Here is a 21,927-nt window from a genome sequence, read left to right as displayed (position 1 = left end):
GAGGAAAAGTGATGCAAGTCCCATGGGGCCAATGTGAGTAGAAGCAAGGTGGGGAGGTTGAGGAGGAACTTTGTCCACACAGAAACAGCATATAACTCATTGGGGATATCCCGGATTGACAAAGTGCTTATTTAACATCTTTTATAAACCCAACTATAAATAAATTGACAATAAATGCATTTTGGATTCTTCCTATTTGAGCACTCTCCAGATGTCTTATCATTTTCCTGAACATGTTCTGAAAACCTGAAGAAGATAACAGGAAGGCACAAGGCACAGGAGGCTCTTTAAGCTATAATGGGCCCCAGGGCGCATTTGATGCTGAGTCCATCCTCCAGTGCAGAGAGAAGTTTGCACAAAGTGCTCAACAATACAAAGTCAGAAGTAACAGTGAAGTTTCTTGGAGTATTAATGGGTGTACTGAGGTCCATTATCAAGCAAGCTTCCCAAGAGACTTATTAGAGAAGATAATTGGAAGCCATGACTACAGGCAGGGAAAGGCACTGGCATGGTGGCTCTTATGCTGAAAAACTTATCTTTCGTCTTATGAAGCAGAAAAGCCATGCCCTGAACTCCAGACCCCTGGCAGGGAGGACCTCATTCTGACTAAGGATTCTTCCTGGGGCAGTAGGATTGAGGTCTGTATGATGTTAAATGAAAGACATGGGGACAGAAGATCCCAGGCTTCGCATGTGGTGCAAGGATGCTGTGAAGTTCATGTCCCACATGTGCCCTGTATCTCATCACAGGATGTAGGATGTGAGAAGGGCCCCATCTGAACAAGCAGTCAATCACAGTGAAACTCTGAACTTCAGATCTCTCAGTTCCAGTGCCCTCCTGTGCACACCCTCCCATCGCTTGATGTCCTTTATGTTCTGCATTGGTCAGAAGTGCACCCAGTGCTCCAGGTGAGGCTGTAGCAATGCAGAGCAAAGAGGGACAACCCTTTCTCTCACCCAGCTGGCAATAAATTGCTTTATGCGCTCCAGGGTACCGTTGGCCTTCCTGGATGCCTGGGCACACTGCTGACTCACTTCCAATTTTATGTTGAGAAGGACCCCCAATGCTCTTCAGTCAGACCTCTCTCATGTGTCCCATATCCAGTCAGTGTTGTCACGGGTTACTTAGATTTACCTATGCCCGTGACAGGGGAAGCCACCCCGTGGGCCCCCCCTCCTGGGGCCCGGAAAGGAGGGGGAAAAAGGGAGTGGGATAAAACAGCGACAATCTAAGGAGGAAAAACTTATTTTACTAAATATGATACCGAAATACAAGATAACACAATATAATATAATTGAGGCTAACAAATTGAACAAAACAGAGAGAGAGAGTCCCCGAAAACCGAGAGGCCTACTGTGAACTCTAGGCGACACGGCTGGAACGCTTCCCACTCTCCGAGAAGTTCGAGAGAAGAAGGAGGGCACTCCAGCCTGGGAACGAGATTATACAGCGTCCTGGTCCCGTGACTTATCATTAACCCTGTTGTTCTCTGGGATATGTAGTCTTCTTCTGTGGACTGCACATTCAATAGAAGTATCCATACTTTACATGATGTTATGATGTGGAATACTGATACTGATAGCAAAATTACAAAACCATGACATTCCACCCCTTATTCTACATTATTACATCATGGTAAATATATATATACATATATATACACGTATGTAAAATTATGATAGCTAAACAGTAGAATTACATGTAACATAACTAAATGTACAACTATAATAACTAAAATACACTACACATGCAAACATATATACATATAAATACATAAAATTATTGACTCACTCCCCCAGCATCAAATTCCCTTGTGGCACACATTGAACATCCCCATCCTTCTGCATTACCCACCAAGTGCACCCAGGTCCCTGGGCAAAGACAGTTCCACGGATAGGTTTGCCCTTTCCAGAAGCTGGAAGGACCCAAACAGCTTTTCCCAACATGTTCTTTACATGTACAACAGGGACCTTATCTCCTTCTACAGTGTGTAGGGGGCTAGATTGACTAGGACCATCACGATTGACAGATCCTCTAGTATTCACCAACCAAGTGGCTTCTGCCAGATTCTTCTCCCAGTGCTTAAATGTTCCGCCACCCATTGCTTTCAACATAGTTTTCAACAACCCATTATATCGTTCAATTTTACCAGAAGCTGGTGCATGGTAGGGAATATGATAAATCCACTCAATGCCATGATCTTTGGCCCAAGTATTTATAAGGGAATTTTTAAAATGTGTCCCATTATCAGATTCAATTCTTTCTGGGGTGCCATGTCGCCACAGGACTTGTTTCTCAAGACCTAATATGGTGTTTCGAGCAGTAGCATGGGGTACTGCGTATGTTTCAAGCCACCCAGTGGTTGCCTCTACCATGGTGAGTACATAACACTTACCACTGCGAGATCGTGGCAAGGTGATATAATCAACCTGCCACGCCTCCCCATATTTATACTTTTGCCACCGCCCTTCCTCCCAGAGAGGTTTCATCCTTTTGGCTTGTTTAATTATGGCACATGTTTCACAATCATGAATAATCTGCGCAATAGCGTCCATGGTTAAGTCCACCCCTCGGTCTCTGGCCCACTTATATGTCGCGTCTCTTCCTTGATGACCTGAGGTCTCATGAGCCCATCGAGCTAGAAATAATTCACCCTTATTCTGCCAGTCCAAGTCAATTTGAGCCACCTCAATTTTGGCAGCTTTATCTACCTGATGGTTGTTTTGTTGTTCTTCAGTAGCCCGACTTTTGGGCACATGTGCATCCACATGACGCACCTTTACAACCATATTCTTTGTTCGGGCAGCAATGTCCTTCCATAATTCAGCGGCCCAAACAGATTTACCCTTCCGTTGCCAGTTGTTTTGTTCCCACCTCTGTAACCACCCCCATAAGGCATTTGCCACCATCCATGAGTCAGTATAAAGATACAGCATTGGCCACCTCTCCCGTTCAGCAACATCTAAGGCCAGCTGGACAGCTTTTACCTCTGCAAACTGACTTGATTCTCCCTTACCTTCGGTGGCCTCTGCAACCTGTCGTGTGGGGCTCCACACAGCAGCTTTCCATTTGCGATGCTTCCCTACAATGCGACATGATCCGTCTGTGAATAGGGCATATTTCTTTTCATTTTCTGGTAATTCGTTGTATGGTGGGGCCTCTTTAGCACGTGATACCTCTTCTGCTGGTGATGTTCCAAACCTTTTATCTTCAGGCCAGTCCATGATTACCTCTAGGATTCCTGGACGATTGAGGTTTCCCATTCGCGCTCGCTGTGTAATCAGCATAATCCACTTGCTCCAGGTGACATCGGTAGCATGATGAGTGGAGGGAACCTGTCCTTTGAACATCCAGTTCAGCACTGGCAGTCGAGGTGCCAAAAGGAGCTGTGTTTCAGTCCCGACTACTTCGGAAGCAGCCCGAACCCCCTCATACGCGGCTAAGATCTCCTTCTCAGTTGGAGTGTAGCACTCTTCAGACCCCTTATATGATCGACTCCAGAATCCCAGGGGTCGGCCTCGGGTCTCTCCTGAGGCTCTTTGTCACAAACTCCAAGTGGGGCCTTTCTCTCCAGCAGCAGTATAGAGGATGTTCTTTACATCCTGTCCAGTCCGTACTGGCCCCAGAGCTACAGCTCGGGCTATCTCTTGTTTAATCTGTTCAAAAGCCTGCTGCTGCTCAGGGCCCCATGCAAAATCGTTCTTCTTCCGCCTCACCTGATAAAGGGGGCTTACAATGAGGCTGTAGTTTGGAATGTGCATCCTCCAAAAGCCTACTGCACCCAGGAAAGATTGTGTCTCTTTCTTGCTAGTTGGTGGAGACATGGCAGTGATTTTGTCGATCACATCTGTTGGGATGTGACGACGTCCATCCTGCCACTTTATACCTAAGAACTGAATTTCCTGGGCAGGTCCTTTTACTTTGCTTCGCTTAATAGCAAAGCCGGCTTGTAGAAGAATTTGGATGATCTGCTCTCCTTTTGTGAAAACCTCTTCTGCTGTATCACCCCACACAACAATGTCATCAATGTACTGCAGGTGTTCAGGAGCACCACCTTGTTCCAGTACAGTTTGGACCAACCCATGGCAAATGGTTGGGCTGTGTTTCCACCCTTGGGGCAAACGGTTCCAAGTATACTGAATGCCCCTCCAGGTGAAGGCAAACTGTGGCTTACATTCTGCAGCCAAAGGAATAGAGAAGAAGGCATTGGCAATGTCAATGGTGGCATACCATTTGGCTGCTTTTGACTCCAGCTCGTACTGGAGTTCCAACATGTCCGGCACAGCAGCGCTCAATGGGGGTGTGACCTCATTCAGGCCACGGTAGTCTACTGTCAGCCTCCATTCTCCACTGGCTTTACGCACTGGCCATATGGGACTGTTAAAAGGTGAGTGAGTTTTACTGATCACTCCCTGATTCTCCAACTGGCGAATCAAATCATGAATGGGGAGCAAGGAATCCCTGTTGGTGCGATACTGCCGTCTGTGCACTGTCTTTGTAGCAATTGGTACCTGCTGCTCTTTTACTCGTAGCAGCCCCACAACAGACGGGTCCTCTGACAGGCCAGGCAAAACAGACAGCTGCTTAATGTTGTCCATATCTACAGCAGCTATCCCAAAGGCCCATCGATACCCCTTAGGATCCTTGAAATGCCCCCTTCTGAGGTAATCAATACCCAGTATACATGGAGCCCCTGGGCCAGTCACAATAGGGTGTTTTTGCCAGTCTTTGCCAGTGAGGCTTATTTCAGCCTCCAGCACAGTCAATTCTTGAGAGCCCCCAGTCACTCCAGAAATATGGATTGATTCTGTCCCTTCATGACTGGAGGGCATTAGGGTGCACTGTGCACCGGTATCCACCAGCGCCTTATATTCCTGTGGTTCTGATGTGCCAGGCCATCGAATCCACACAGTCCAATAAACTCTATTATCCCTTTCCCTCCCCTGACTGAGGGCAGGGCCCCTCTATTGGTTACCTGTGATGACTGGAGCAATTCCACTGGTGGTTGGTATGTCTAGTAGTTCTTTCACCCGTGCTCGTAGTGCAGAAGTAGGCTGATCATGCCACTTCCTCATGTCTTCTCCACGGTCACGTAGGTAGCGCCACATGGAAACACGCGGTGCAATCGTACTGTTGTTCTTTGCTCGAGCTGGGAAGCGTGTGCGTTTAACAGCTGAGACTTTTGATGATGCAGGTGAGGAGTAGGACTGGAATACTTTGATCAGATCCTTCATTAGACCTGGTGGCCCGTACGAGGATTGACCTTCATCAGTTGTTTCTGATACTATTACGGGATCATTGCAATTAGTTGATGGAAACAATTTCTTGCACATTTCATCTACTCGGTTTTCTAGCCGTGAGATGGCAGAAACTGCGGCATGCAGTTGAGGGAGCTGCTGATCGGTGGTTTGAAGCATTATAATCAGCTCAACAACTCGGGGCCATCTGTCCACGAACCCTTTAGAACCTGTTACCAATGACTGTGCCATTCTCTCTGGTGCTGTACTTGTGATTTTCTGCCACATGTCAGGATCGGCCCTCACTCTCTCAGGGTCAAGTTCGCTTGGATCAGGGCTGTACAACATTTTGCCATTGCCATGGCCAATTCCCTCAAGCGCTGAATACCTTTTTGGACGGTATTCCAACTATCAAATTTAGGCTTCAAAGCATCCTTATAGGGGTACCTTTCTCTCACGGCTTCTAACAGCTGCAACCAGAGAGTGGCAGCTCCATCCGAACATCTGCTAATCCCTCTGTCGATACCTGCATCTTGGGCAATGCTTCCTAGTTGGCGAGCTTCATTACCATCTAGAGACAAGCTGTTGGCCCCGTTGTCCCAGCAGCGAAGCAACCAAGCAAGGATACCTTCATCTTGACGCCGTGTGAACTCCTTTCTTGAGCCTTGGATTTCAGTCAGCTTTAGAGGTCGACAATAGGTGATTTCCTCCTCCTCATCAGTCTCTTCTTCATGCCTCTTGGTTTTTGCCTTTGCTTTTTTCGGTACTGCTCCATGCCCGGCACCTGGGTCTTCTGCAGCCCCCCCCTGTGCTTCTCCTTCTTTTCGTTCTAGACGCGTGGACACCCGTTTCCATTTCTTGCCTTCCACAGGGGCAACTGATATTGCTACTGATGCCTCCTGTGACTGATCAGAATTAACTTGGGCTTGAATCTCAGATCGGAAACTCTCTCTCTCCAGAATAGTATGATACAAAGCACGGTATGCATAAGCCAAACCCCACATAAGGTTTACCTCCTTAGATCTCTGACCCAAATACTCACTTAATTTCTTAGGGTCCCTTAGGTGTTCAAGAGTGAAATCCCATGACACTGCGGGTCCCCATGCTTCTAAGACTTTTCCTAAACCTTTCCATATTCCCTGCCAGTCATCATTCTCTGGTTCTGGAGGAGACTTCCGCATAGAACGAATGCATAGGAACATATATGCATTCATTAATAGTGATAACATGGATGCAAGTATGAACCCTATCTCAGTTACTGAAAGGCGTGTGGAAACCTGAGAGTACAACCTAAATAAAAAGGGTTTTTTTAGCCTGTACAATGAATTAAACATGGTGCTGTTTGTAAAATTGCCTGTTCCATCTGGGATGCAAGTACTTGTAAGATTCGCAATTCCATCTGGGATGCAAGTGTTTGTAAGATTCACAATTCCATCTGGGGTGTAGGTACCAAAATTCTGACCATACCACATCTCATAAAAGTACCAGGCAGGTGTCTCCATCAGTATCCACCTTATTAGGCTATATACCTGCACAATTCCACAACACCAAATTATGGTGTTAATAGTTGACCAATACTTTAAGAAGATCATAATTGCTTTCAATCCCTTAAACAGAGCAACTGGGATGAAGAGTGGATTCATAGCTGGCAGGCTCTGTAAAAGTCAGAGCTAGCTAGCTTTGCTCTAAGGGAGAAAGAAATCCCTTTGTTTTCTACACAAAAGTTAGATAGCAGTGCTGAGAATGTACAGCAGCCCTTAATGCTGACAATTTGTCTGGTATTTCAAGGTCACGTTCTCAGTGAGCAGCTACGAAAAGATAACACTCCCCTAACGAAGCTCTTTAAGAGTAAAGAGAGAGTCGTTCTAAAAGCTAAAAAGCTCTATGCCCGCATTCTCCACCAAAAAATCTGTCACGGGTTACTTAGATTTACCTATGCCCGTGACAGGGGAAGCCACCCCGTGCCCCCCCCCCCCCGGGGCCCGGAAAGGAGGGGGAAAAAGGGAGTGGGATAAAACAGCGACAATCTAAGGAGGAAAAACTTATTTTACTAAATATGATACCGAAATACAAGATAACACATATAATATAATTGAGGCTAACAAATCGAACGAAACAGAGAGAGAGAGAGAGTCCCCGAAAACCGAGAGGCCTACTGTGAACTCTAGGCGACACGGCTGTAACGCTTCCCACTCTCCGAGAAGTTCGAGAGAAGAAGGAGGGCACTCCAGCCTGGAAATGAGATTATATAGAGTCCTGGTCCCGTGACTTATCATTAACCCTGTTGTTCTCTGGGATATGTAGTCTTCTTCTGTGGACTGCACATTCAATAGAAGTATCCATACTTTACATGATGTTATGATGTGGAATACTGATAGCAAAATTACAAAATTACAAAACCATGACAACTGGTCATTACATTTACAGAACATGGAACGAATGGTCGTCAACGTGGGATTCAACAAGCCAAAGGCAAGTGCAATGCCTCTGACTAAAAGTTCTTAGGACACCAACAACCAAACCTCAGTGCACCCACAGTAGAGAACTGTAACTACTACTGTTGAAATATCAACTGGTAGAGCAGTGTTGCACATTGTATAAATCACAGTTGGACATCTATGGACAGCTCATTATAAAAGTAGTCGTTGGGGAAGAGCTGGATGAAACACTGTTAAAAACAAATAATCATTTTAGCTGCACGTTTGTAAGCATTTCTTTTCATCCTCCCAAAAACAGTTTCATGGCAGAATCAAGAGGACACATTCACACAGACGTTTCCACAGCCAGACTATGGAATAATCAAAGAATATCAACCAAAATGTGTTTCCTACCAGTTACATGAATCTTGAAGGTGAGTTTCTGGCCAGCAGCCTCGCAGCTGTACTCCCCTGCATCTTTCTTCTCCACCTGGCTCACCACCAGCCGACGCTGTTTGCCCTCTGACTCAGCCTTGAACTTCTTGCTCGAGGTGATCAGTTTCCCCTCCTTTTACCACTTCACCTCTGTCTTCTCCTGGGCCACCTCTCAGCTCAGCGTGGCATTTTGAGTCAGTACAGCCTTCACCTCTTTTTGTACCTTGTCCTTGTTTGTAAACACATCTTCTTTCTCTGCAGGGACATCACAACAGTCACACCGTTTTGCTGTAGCCTGCTGCAGAGCTAACTCCAGTTCCCCGTTTTCACTATACTTGCCCTTCACAGAGAGCATCGTGATGCCTCATTAAGACAGGAAAATACTTTCCCCTCTATTTTGCCTTGGGAAATGATAAGCATATCATTTCATATCACATCATATCACATCATATCACAAAGCTAAACATTTCTCAGTCTGATAGCAGATTTGGACATGAGATTTAGAACACCTGCATGCACTGCTGAACCTCCTCCCTTCTCTTTTTTTCTTCTGATGTCTCTCTACATTTCCAGAAAATCAGAAGGGAACGGCCCTCTAGAACAGGTTGCCCAAGGAGACTGTGGATGCTCCATCCCTGCAGGCATTCAAGGCCAGGCTGGATGTGGTTCTGGGCAGCCTGGGCTGCTGCTTGGCAACCCTGCACATAGGAAGAAGGGGGTTGGAACTGGATGAGCACTGTGGGGCTTTGCAACCCAGGCCATTTATGAGTCTGATTAGTGGCATTTTCCACCTCATTGTGTCATTAAAATTTTGTAACCAGATCTCTTCAAACACCTCCCCTTTTCTCACTCCTTGCATGCCTGGTGTGCTCTTGCACTGTAACCCTGCAGACACCAGCTGACTACAAGAGCTGCACAAGTTACCCTCCTTGCCTATTGTTTGTTGCAGTAATTCATTCCTCGATGGAAAAGCACATGTAGAAAAGAGTTGCTATGACACTAGATGACAAAGAAAGTCCTATAGCCAAAATGTTTTGCACCAGAGAGGCTGTCAGTTGATCCTCCCAATGCAAGACACACCAAATGAAGCGTTCCTTTATCTCTGGGATTCCAAGCATTTTCTCACCTCTGACTTTCACTTGGAATGTTGCTTTGTCATCTTTTGTTTCACAGCTGTAGCTCCCTTGGTCTTTCAGGGTCACATATTTGACCATGAGCTTGAGGTGCGTCCCCTGGGAAATGATGGTTGTCCTCTGGTCCTGCTTCACCTCTGTTTGATCTTTCTTCCATACGACAGCTCCGCTTGCAGCTGACACCTCACACACCAGCTCCAGGTCTTCAGAAGGAGTGACTGATATTTCGGGAGTCGTTTTGGACTTGCTGACAAGATTAATGGCTTCATCTGAAGAAAAAAAGAGAAAGTGGTTTACATCCTGACTCAGGCTTATTCGGCACAGCATGAAGATACAGTTAGAACTGATTGTAATGTCTCTGCTCATTACATTTGGGTGATTGAGTTTCACCTCTGGAGGTACTCACATACAAACATCTGCTTGATTCTCCTGTGTAAGGAAAGAGTAAGTTCTATGCAGACAGTTCTTATTTCTTTTAATCAATTCTGTATTCTGCACATGTTCTTCTGAAGCTAAAATGAAGGCAGCTAAGTAACGTGTTTGCAATACATGAACAAACCTATTCAACACCTTGTCTCTAAGCTAACAAGCAGCGTTTGATGAGCACATCAGTATTTCATGCCCTTCATTCCATCCACACAGAACCTGCCTGAGGAGCAAGCTGATGGCTGTTAGCTACAGGCAGACCTAGCTTAGTATTGCATTTCTTAGAGCAACAACTGTCGCTTTCAGTCACTGAATACACCAAGGCCAATTGCTATGCCAGGCACATTTATGGCATCAGTGAACAAATAATTCGTTAAAAATTGTAATAGACAGGAGCCATGTATTCTTTTAAAACTAGATGACCAAAGAAGAACAGTCCCTCTAGAGTCAAGCTGTGAAGAACTAATAGCACCAACCAATATCACATAGATAGATTACTTCCCTGCCCTAAACCATCTTGTGACCATTTGGTGCTATTAATTAAGCCCTCTTGATGGCTTTTTTGTCTGAGCCATGTGACATTTTGTGATAGGAGTTACTGCTAGTGTTCCCTTAACCCAACACCAAAGTAGGAGGCATCCATTCTCAGGGAATCATGCAGGCTTCCTCTGTATTTGATGCTCAGAGACAGCCCCAGAACTTTTAAAATCTTAGCTTAGCTCTCATCCAATAATGTTCATCAAACAGTGCAACTTGTCCTTTGGGGATGCCTTTGTTCTGCATCAACCAGTTCCAACGGAGTCTTCTTGGCTTGTTTTAGATCAGTTTTTCAACAGATAAAGCCAGGGTCTTTGAATTACAAAGTGAAATTGCAGAATGCATGATTCTCAACCAAACAGAACAGCAGGTGGGATGCAGGGTGAATACCTGAACCAACACCACCTGCAAGCAATCCTTCAATATCTTAGGAATCTCTAGCCACCCCAAATCCAGTGTTGTGCTTGATCTATCATCTCTGCTGAGTTTTTAGCTAGCTGATGGTGAGCATCATGGTGGTGATGGGTGAGCAGTCGGACTAGAGGGTCTTAATCAACCTTAAGGATCCTGTGATCAGAGGAATGTGAATGTGCTGTTAGAGGTCACAAGCGCTGTACTGCAGCATGAGCATACACAGCGAAAGGCTTTCAGTAGCGCTTCAGTTCATAAATGAAAACTGGGTTATGGAAAAGAGGCTCAAGATAGAAACCAGAAAACAGATCTTAACGCCAGGTTCTGTGAATGCAGCCAGCAGAATTTCACAGATATTGAATTTCAATGACAATTTCTTGTGTTATTTTACCCTCCAGCTCCACCCTGAACAGGAACATGTCAGTGACAAGCATTACTCCTCCAGGCTTGACCTGACAGTGCTTTACTTGTACTATGAGCTAATGCCAGGAAGAGCAGGAAAAGAGTTTCATCCACGTGCCTTCTCCTTCCTTAGTAAAACCAGTGTGAAACTGCAGCCATGTCAGGCTGAAGGAGACGTCTCAGATGTCCTGCCTGGATGCAGGAGGTCACGTGTCAGAGGATGTCTGGCACGTCAAGTCTCATGGCAGTGCAGTGCATGACAAACTGCAACAACACTTTCCTGTGGGCTCCTTTGGGCACGAGGCCCAGCGGGTGACACACCTCTGGCTGCAGCTCTTCAGAGCCTCCCAGCAGCCACGTGATGCCCATGGGAGAGACACAGCTGACCCACACAGCAGACGATTTACCAGCTAGCTCTGGTTTACAGCAAGAGAAGATACAAGTGGCGATGCTGAATGGTGAAATACTGCGAGTGTGTGGCATGGGTATAAGATTGGTGAGCCTGAGGATGTTCAAAGTCAGGCTGGACAGGGCTCAGAGCACCTGATGGAGCTGCGGTGCCCCTGTTCATTGCGGGGGGAGTCCAACTAGCTGACCCTTAAGGGTCTCTTCCCTATCTATGAGATACACGAAAGCTGATTCTGCAGTAACCAAGCTACCAACAGCAGTTGTTTGTCTTACAGCTTGCCAACACAGGTTTTAAAATAACAGCATTGATTACTCATTTGATAGTCACATTACAGTGCAAAGCACATGGAAAAGTCCATCAGCTAATTCAATTAATTCTGGGGGCAGACCTGCCAGTACAAAATATTATGCTAACATGACAAAGAGAGAGAAGAAAAGCAAAATTAAGACTAGCTGACAAGCCTTGGCAGGAAGTTCTTTTCTCCATAAATTTAGTCCCATTATTCAATTCTGTTTGGAGCTGTCTCCATGCCTCTCTGCAGTTCGTTCGTTGAGAAGAAGCAATTAAGTAAGCTCTCCAATGCCAAAGTGCATACACTGCTCTAGGGCTTTGTTGTTTCTCCATGGACCAACAAGGGTTACAAGCCAGCAGAAGATGATGAAGAGCCTCATGCATACTCAGTGTGAAAAAAAAAAAGGCAATTGTTGCTGGGAAGAAGGTGCATTTGCATTTGTGTCATCTGCAGAGGGTACTGCAGAAATGGAAAGTCTTCCACTGGAGCAAACAAAGGGCTCTCATTTATTGCAATCAAGGCCCAGCGTGTGGATCTCAGAGATCAGACCTACACCCTGCAGCAAAACAGAGACCTGCGTGGGAAAGTTCAGTTTCTCTCTACATCTGTGCAAGAAAAAGCCCACCATGGAATGACAGCTAAGTAAACATCCCTGTGATTCTTCACAGGTCTCTTCTACATTTGGGATCACTGCTACAAAAAGAGCATTTTACATCATCTCTCGTGGCCACCCTGAGAGAAGAGCAGGAAGGCTGGGATGCTCTTTTTCCTCTCTTTCCCTTGACTTCCTCTATATCTTAGGGACGAATCACAGGACAGAACACAGAAATCAAATGGCTCTACAAAGCAGATTGGCCAGTTCAAGTCAAAACAGCCACTGAAAACACCCCAGATGCTGTCTGACAACAGCTGGACTGTCGGGGAGTCAGGTGAATGCAGTCTGCTGGCCCTGGGCAGGAAGAGGACAGCCCAGACTGTCACATACCTTTCACTGAAAGCTGATAGAGCATTTTATCCCCCTCACAGATGCACTGACAACTTCCAGCATCATCCATAGAGACGCTGTGAATTTTCAGGGTGTGTTTCTTCCCCTCAATGTGCAGTTCATAATTTTCACTGGCCTTGAGCTCCTTCCCATCCTTCATCCACTCCACAGTAGCACCTGTGTCTGAAAGCTCAGCCTGCAGTTTGGCTTCCTCACGCAGCCGAGCGCAGATCTTTTCTACATCTTTGCTCTTATTGGTAAATCTCACTGCAGCACCTGTCAGGAGCAAAGGCCTCGTTATTTCAATTGATATCAGGCTAACGTGGTCAATGTTTGCTGCAACATCTCTGAAAAAGTATCACCTTTTGTTCCTGCACTCATCATTGTGTCAGTGCTGAGCAATTCAAGATATTTCATTTGGTCTTCTTACAGGATTTACTAAGTAAAAATCAACCAAACATCTCCTTCTACTGATTAAGAATGCTCTAAACATGCTTCTGCAGAGGTTTCCACCCAATGACAAACAGCTCCTCCCATAATGAATCTTTATTTGTTCTACTTTGTCATGCTAAGCTGATTGATAGAGATATTATTGGAATGATTGCTCCCCTACTTCTAAACTATTCCAGCGCAATCAGAAAGGCTGTCTGAACCTGGAGCTGAAAGTACTGCTCTATGGTGATGCAGTGGTAAACATGGTGACTGAATGCACTGGCCAAGAGCTGTGAACTGCAGACATTCATCAGCTGGCATGAAGCAATCTGGTTCAGATACCAAGCAGCTGGGTAGATTGGCTTACCCTACACTCAGTGCTATCATGTTTAGGTCATTACCAGGACTCACATCAGTCCATGTGATGCAATTTCAGGTATTTGGTACAGTCAGTGAATGCCTGCAGCCCCAGTTCTAATCATCAGATCACAGCAACTATGCCTTGACTGTAAGAGGAAAGGAGATGGATCAAAGCAAATACCTCTCACTCTCATCTTGGTGCTGACATCAACATTTTTGGCAACAAATTTCACTTCTGCTCCATCATCGTTCTTGGGGACGTTCTCCATGATTAGGCTGGGAGTAGTTTGGGTTCTCTAGATGATGCAGGTCTCGCTTTCCTGTAAGACTTTACCATTGAGGCATCAAGTGCCGCAACACGTTGTTGTAAGGTCAATAGTAAACATGGCATCCCCTCCAGGTACAGCTTCACCAGTTGTTAGGGGGGATTTCACAGCCAGGACTGGGTCTGAGGAAGAACAACGTTTGTCTTAATGCTCTTTAGATGCAAGTCTGGTATCTCATTTAGAGATGGAAGATTAAATCATAGGTACATTTCTACTTCTCCCTTTGCATGAGTGCTTGAAGAAGCACTTCTATGCTTAAGATCTGCTACAGAAAGTTCTGCCTCTTGCACATGTGACATATCAAAAGATAAGGATATTCATGTCTCTGTCACAGAAACATAACTCGTATCACTTTAGTGGTATCTGGAGGTTGATAGGAGATAGGAGAACTGGGAATAAAGGAAATCCTTTGGTGTGTTAATGCACTACTGTCCTTAAAGTCAAAGGAAACATCTTTAGGGAACCAACACAGCTGCTCAGCACACACTGACCCATTTCCATTGGGGTTTTTGTGCTTACCAAGGTGCACGCTCCCTGGGAATTCCAAAGACGGGCTCTGTCCATGCGCATTGACTGCAGACACTCGGAACTGATCATCAGCCTCTTCAGACAGATTGCTCACCGTGAACTCTGGGACGGGGACATGAGACTTGTGGCACTCACCCACGTGAAGCCAGTTAGTTTATTGGGTTCCACAATGTAGCCATGGATTGGAATGGGGAGGTGCATCTTCGGAGGGGACCATGCCAGCGTCACTGACGTTTCTGTTTTATTTTTCACCACGGGGTCAGTTGGGGGCTGGGTGGGAGGTTTTCTGGGAGCTGAACAGAAATAAATACAGAAATATTAGCATAAGGTCATTTAGGCTGGAAAAGACCTTCAAGATCAGCAGACTCAACTTTCAGCATGACCTACTGAGTCCCACCATTAACTACTGTGGTACCTGAGGACATACATGACAAGCTTATTCCTGCAGGTATTTGCATAGTGAATATATTGACCCTCTGGTTGCTTTGGAACATTTTAGAGGTTAAAATCCCATCAGACTTTTTCACTGTGTGCAGCCACTGATACAGGCAGGAGGCTGGGAATTACCTGATGGGCTCTAGTTTCAGACTACTGACACAGTCAAGGATTGATTTCATTTCATTTTGGCCATCAGAAAGTTTGGTGTCTGGTTTCAGTCAGCCATCTAGACTCCAATTATAATCATATGGAGAACAGCGCATTTAGGAGAACTCATCTCAATAAACCTGAATGAAATCACAGAATCATAGGATCACAGGAGGGCTTGGGTTGGAAGAAAACATCAAGATCATTCAGTTCTAAACACCCTGCCATGGGCTGGCTGCCCACTAACCAGCTCAGGCTGCCCATCACCCATCCAACCTCACCTTCAACACCAAGGACAGGCATCCACAGCTTCTCTGGGCAGCCTGAAATGGAAGCAATGAGCCACATGTTGAAGATACTCAAATATTCATGACTGTAGAGAGAGCCAAATACTCCATACATATTGCCTGCCTGGTAAATGGCATTAAAATGCCAACAACAGACTCATCCAGCTCATTGAAAATGGTGTGAACATGGCGTACAGGATTCTTCCAGCAGCTAGTTAGATCTGCAAAGTGTAAAAACATGAAATCTCAATGCGATACCATTTTCCCTCATAACATAAACAGACACATAACTGCTTTGGGGTGCACTGTTACCAGCCTGTCAGTTGCTGTTAGTCAGTGCTAGATGCCAAAGGTCCCACTAACACAGCATGAAGCCGAAAGCTAGACGCTGGAATCAGATCTCCTGACCTTACCATCAGAAATCGAGATGTCATATTTTGCTCAGAGGTGCCTGCTTGTAGGAGGGACAGCTTCCGAGCTTTTTCTGCTCCAGGAACCAGCTCCAGCTTCAGAATTTAAACAGCAGTCAGAAATTAAACTGAGCTTTGTCACCTCCATCAAATAGAAGGAGTGGTTGGGTGGTACAGCTTTCCAAATCACTTAGAAACTGTCACAACAATCAGATGCCTACCTTTTCTTTTTGAACTTGTTAATACATAGAGCTTAATAGCATCAGAATGCCCCAAGCACTTCAGATAACACGACAGCTGTAAACCCTTCTTTAAGGATTCCTTTGTTTAACCACTGAGTAACTGTAATTCAGTGGTGCTGGTGGGAGAAGGGAAGTCCTAATCTTCCCAGATGGTGATTTGAGTTGATGTTCACATGCAGACTGGTGCTGCAGCACAGCCAGAAACCACTCATCTGGGAAACACAGCACCAAGAAAACAATGGGAATAGCTTCATAAAATCAGGCAGCTTCACCCAAATTTCATGTCAGGTCCATTATTCTTCCTATTTTCAGGAAGAAATGTTTTCCCTTATTCTTGTAGTTTTATTTTCTTTTCCTTTCCAGCAAGCAGCTTTGTAGCTTACAAATTGTTTTCTAATCACCTCCTGGTGTGGACAAATCACACAGGTCTGACTCCATGTTTTACATAGTTAGCATTTTATATTTGTTCCACTATGGAACAGTCATAGAATGGCCTGGGTTGAAAAGGATCCCAAAGATCATCCAGTTCCAACCCCCTGCTATGTGCAGGGATGCCAACCACCAGACCAGGCTGCCCAGAGCCACATCCAGCCTGGCCTTGAATGCCTGCAGGGATGGGGCATCCACAGCCTCCTTGGGCAACCTGTTCCAGTGCATCACCACCCTCTGAGCGAAAAACATCTTCCTAAGATCCAACCTAAACCTCCCCTGTCTCAGTTTAAAACCATTCCCCCTTGTTCTATCACTGTCCACCCTCATAAACAGCCATTCCCCCTCCTGTTTATACGCTCCCTTCAAGTACTCAAAGGCCACAATGAGGTCTCCCCACAGCCTTCCATTCTCCAGGCTAAACAAGCCCAGATCCCTCCACCTTTCCTCATAGGAGAGCTGCTCCAGCCCTCTGATCATCACAGTGGCCCTCCTCTGGACCCCCCCCAACAGCTCCACATCCTTCCCAGGCCTGGACACAGTGCTGCAAATATGGCCTCACAAGAGCTGAGCAGGAGGGGACAATCACCTCCCTCTCCTGCTGGCCACCCCTTTTTCAGTGCAGCCCAGAACACACATGGATCTATCTTTTCCATACGGATATTCCCATCTGTGTACATATATATACCACACCTACACCCCCACAATCTGCTACAACTCCATAGAATTTTCAAGGTTGGAAAAGACCTGGATGATCTTATGATCTTATGATCTCAGATCTTATGATCTGGATGATCTTATGATCATCCAGTCCAACCATCACCAATACTTCCCAGTTAAATCACATCCCTCAACACAACACCCAAACTTTTTGTGAACTTCCCAGGGTCGGTGACTCTACATGAGAGAAAAGGGCACTCAGATAAGGGATTCTGCATTTGCTATTAGCAGAGGTGGGATGAGACCGAGCACTGCCCCAGCTCCTGGGATAACGCAGAAGGGCTGAGACCTTCCAGCTGCTTCCACCCAGGGTCACACAGCAAAGCCGACCCTGCAGGAGTCTGCATCATTCTTTGCATGGCATTGCTAAGAGGAAGATCCCCCCCCTACCCTTGGCTCTACACTCCAGCTGCTGTCTGCCATCTGTAAAGCCACCACAGCTCTCCTACTGGAGTTCCCATCTGCACAGTGACATCTTGGTTTCTTCTTACTGTCAAAGCAGCCACAGCCTCAGTGCTTCTCAAATCTCCCCTTTTCAGCTGATTTCCTCATTCTAGTGGCTGGGCTATTCCTCCCTCTCACAGTCATCCCTCTGCCCCACTCTGTGCCCACAGACCCAGAGAGGGCACACAGAGCCAGCCCTGTCCCAGCTGCTGCTGCTTCACATCTGACAGTCTCAGGAGCTGAGATCCAGGCCGAGACAGCACTGCCCAGACATGGTTTGTAGGACATTTGTGATAGGAAATAGGGAGGTTTGTGATTAAACCTGCCCCCTAAGGAGGAAGGCATTGCTGCCTGCAGCCCCAGCAGGCATTACAAAACATCCCCATTTACAGGAGGGTTTTAAATAGCACAATTCAGGAACTACAACTGCACAAATTCCCGCATGCCCTGGAATAAGTTTGGGAATGGACAAGGTTCTACCACCTGTGCAATGCCATAGAAATAACAACCATCCACCTGTAAACCTCCATCCTCTCCCCTGCTGCACAAAGGGAAGCTCAACAGCAGTGCACAAATGTCCCAGCAATGTCTGAGCACTGCTCTGTGCATCCCAACCTGCTCATCCCATCCACTCCTGGCTGGGCAGCAGGATTGGGGTGGCACACTGCAATGGGCACAGAGGAACGTGGAAGCCCCACACATGTGAGGAAGGGGCTGGCTGTGCTCCACACTCACGTTATCAGACGTGATTTGCCCTTCTGTGGGGAGCCTCTGCTCTTTCCCAGCTCATCCTCCAGCGTCTGGGACTCCAGGATCTCATTCAGGCTGTTGTTGGCTGCGGGGCAGCTCCATGAAGAGCCGCCCCTCCACCGACCGGCACACAACAGCCGCTCCCGCGCACTGCGGCTCAGCCAATCGGAGCCGGCGGAGCTGCCGCTGCCCGATGGGACCCCCCCCCCACGTATTGACCCCCCAGACGAGGAAGAGGAGGAGGAGAGCGACGAGGAGCTGCCGCAGGAGCTGACGTTGGGGCGGGGGGGCAACGCGGGGGGGGTCGGCAGTGGGGGGTGGGGTAGGGGAGGGGGTGGGGCAGCATTACCCCCGGACCCCGTGGACCCCCCCCCCCCAGCCAAAGTGCTGCTCTCCGACCCCCGCGGGCTCTTTGTGCAGCCGCTGCCCTCCAGGTAAAGACCACGCCCCAATTTGTGACCCCCCCCCCCCATATTGCGCTTTGCCCACCCCCTCCCCCAACCCCGCAACCCCCCCCCTCCCCACATCGCTCCCCTCCCCCCCCCGGGTGGGGTTGGTGGGGGGGGGTGTTGTCGACGATGTGCCTTAAGCCGCGCCGGGGTCGTGTGCCAACCCCCCCCCCCCCTCCATCAAGATGAATGGGGCGCTGAGGGGGGGGGGGCTCAGCCGTGAGGATAAAGGGGGGGGTTAATGGGGGGGGGGGGGGCGGCGCTATAGGGAACGCAACTGATTTAAGCCCCCCCCCCACATTAACACCCCATTGTGTGTGGGGGTGGGGCACCCAATAACCCAATAACCCCCCCCCAGTGCCAAACAGCCCCAACACCCCCCTCAAAGCCGCTGCCTTACGCTGTGTCCCCCCCGCATGAAGGCAAAATAGAGAGGAAAGTGTTTTCCTGTCTTAATGAGGCATCACGATGCTCCCTGTGAAGGGCAAGTATAGTGAAAACGGGGAACTGGAGTAAGCTCTACAGCAGACTACAGCAAAACGGTTTGACTGTTCTGATGTCCCTGCAGAGAAAGAAGACGTGTTTACAAGCAAGGACAAGGTACAAAAGGAAGTGAAGGCTGTACTGACTCAAAATACCATGCTGAGCTTGCCCAGGAGAAGACTCACCAAGATTCATGTCACAGGTGAGAGAAATTGTTTCGACTGTATTGAATCCCCCAACAAAGAAGGAGGGGAAAGTTAAGTGGTTTGACACATTCAGCCCCAGCATTCAGTGATGTAGACGGTGCTTAAATTCTGTTTATTTCATGCACTGTTTTGTTTGCCTTCTGAAGCTATGAACACTTAGGACTTGGGTAGCCTCAGCTTAAGACAGACTGGAAATAACTGGGGAATTTCCCTGGGGATCTCAAGTAGATGCAATGATAGCAAAATGAGAAGTCAATAATTTCAGGGGAAATTAAAGAATATTAAAGATATCTTCAGGGCACAAGCACACCCCTGCAAATGCTTTTTCCTAAGTAGTCTCAGAGACAGCATTTGGTCACAATGCTAGAAGGCGGCACTGGTGGTTTCTATTAAATTAAAGAAACCTGCAACTAAAAAGGTTTTCCTGTATTTTCTTTTGTTTTCTTCTCTATAGCAGGTACAAAAGAAATGCTTAAAAATAGAAAGGCTTCAAGCTGGTGCTTTTCTTTCCAAAATGGAGGAAGACAGGCGTTCTATTTATTAGGAGAGTCTGATAGGAAAGTGGAAAAAGGCTTTTTACCAGGGTCTGTAGCAACATAACAAAGGGCAATAGTTTCAAAAGTGAAGAGGGTAGACTCAGTTTGGACATGAGAAAAGTTCTTTATGATGAGGGTGGTGATACACTGGAACAGATTGTCCGGTGAAGGTTGTGGGTGACTCATCATTGGAGTGTCCAAGGCCAGGCTGGATGGGGACCCTGGGCAGCCTCATTTAGTGAATGATGTCCCTGACCACGGCAAGAGGTTGGACTGGATGATCTTTAAAGCTTCCTTCTATACCCAAATCATTCTATGAGTCCATAGGGGAAACCATTTTATTACTGCCTCTGAAAACTCAGGAGATATTAGAACTGTTTTCAGAAATATGTAGGTGAGAAAAATACATTTCCTCACTATGACTTAATTACAAACAGAATTTAACCTTGACCCTCACCTGGCTTTTGCTGGCAAAGCAACTTACAGCTGTCAGCTTGTTTGGACAATTTAATGCCTGTCCCCTTGTATGAAACAGACTTTTCAATGACTGCGTATGCTGGTGTGCTGCTGGACAGTGGGGAAAGGGGTGTTTTTTAATTTTTGAAGATTTTGGAACATGATACTGGTGGAAATGAAAACAAGTTTAGGGCTATCTAAGCTGTTTTGGTCTGGCAGGGAGGAAGTTCTTCACTGGCAATTGATATAGTTCAGATGTTGGCATTCAGTTCATAGCACTGTCAGGAAATGTGAGTGGGAAAGCTGTCCTCAACGGTACAGTCCAAAGACTAATTTGGGCATTTGGGGAAGGCTGTGTAGAAAAGATTCATGTCTTAAATGTGCCCGTTTGCCTTAAATTCCAGAAGCAGTGGATGCTTTTATCAACAAGGAGAAGGTGCAGAAGGAGGTGAAGGCTGCACCAACAGAAAATGCCACGCTGAGCTGCGAGGTGGCCCAGGAGAAGACGGAGGTGAAGTGGTACAAGGAGGGGAAACTGATCACCTGGAGCAAGAAGTTCAGGGTGGAGTCAGAGGGCAAACAGCGTCGGCTGGTGGTGAGCCAGGTGGAGAAGAAAGATGCAGGGGAGTACAGCTGCGAGGCTGCTGGCCAGAAACTCACCTTCAAGATTCATGTCACAGGTAAGACAGGTGTTGTCTGAAATACAGCAGAGAACAGTAAAGTAAAATCTAGTTTCTATTATACAGTGATCCAGGTGCAGTAGTCTGTGCTGAGGTTTTTCCCCTATACTTGATTGCCTGGGTTTGTAGCAAGTATTTGGTTTTAGTATGGCACAAAGACCTGTTTCAGTCTGTCTGTAGAATAATAATTACTGATATATGTACAATGGAAGCAGTGTTCAAGATATTATTCAAATCTCTCCTGTGCCTGAGATCCCAAACTGTAATTCTTGTTCACCGAAACATTTGACTAAGATAAGTATGTGCAGTGAGGCTGGAGTGCATGTTCTACGTGCAGCCTTTCATGGCAGGAGAAGCAGGAACTTCTCCTAGTAGTACACTGCCTTTTTACTATGCCTTTATGTTGGAGGCTGCATCTGGATAGGTGAGTCTGCTACTCACAGTAAGAGACCTGGTAGAGCTGACTATTCCCAGAGCTCAAAGTAAAATAGATATCTGCAAATCACACGCAAAGAACAAAGGACTGCGTTGGTGAGCATATTTCCTTTGTGCCTTTGACAGTCACAGTTGTGGCAGTGGTAGAGGCCATGAGGAGTCTGTTCAGGAAGCCAGGAGTACTGTTCTGGGTCATGAAAAGGCAGCCAGTGGTTTGACTATCACATGTTTATGTGTTTTGATGTTTCACAGTGGGTCTTAAGTAAAAGGAACTCAGGTTTTGGTTGCCTGCAGGACAGATGTTCTTTTGGGTTCAATATGTTTGCATAGTGACTTGCAACCATGGGATGGTGTTCAAGGACCCTCTTGGTTCCTTCAGTTCCTGGGTTCTTTCTTGCCTAGATTTGACACTTTGTTTCAACAGAAGAGCTGATATTCTCTAGTGAAGGCTATTAGTTTGGGCACAAGTGGTAACCTAAACCTGT

Source organism: Coturnix japonica, chromosome 6 (genome assembly GCF_054131305.1).
Source record: "Coturnix japonica strain WE chromosome 6, WE-NBRP24, whole genome shotgun sequence".
Lineage (NCBI taxonomy): Eukaryota > Metazoa > Chordata > Aves > Galliformes > Phasianidae > Coturnix > Coturnix japonica.
This window is presented reverse-complemented; position numbering follows the sequence as displayed.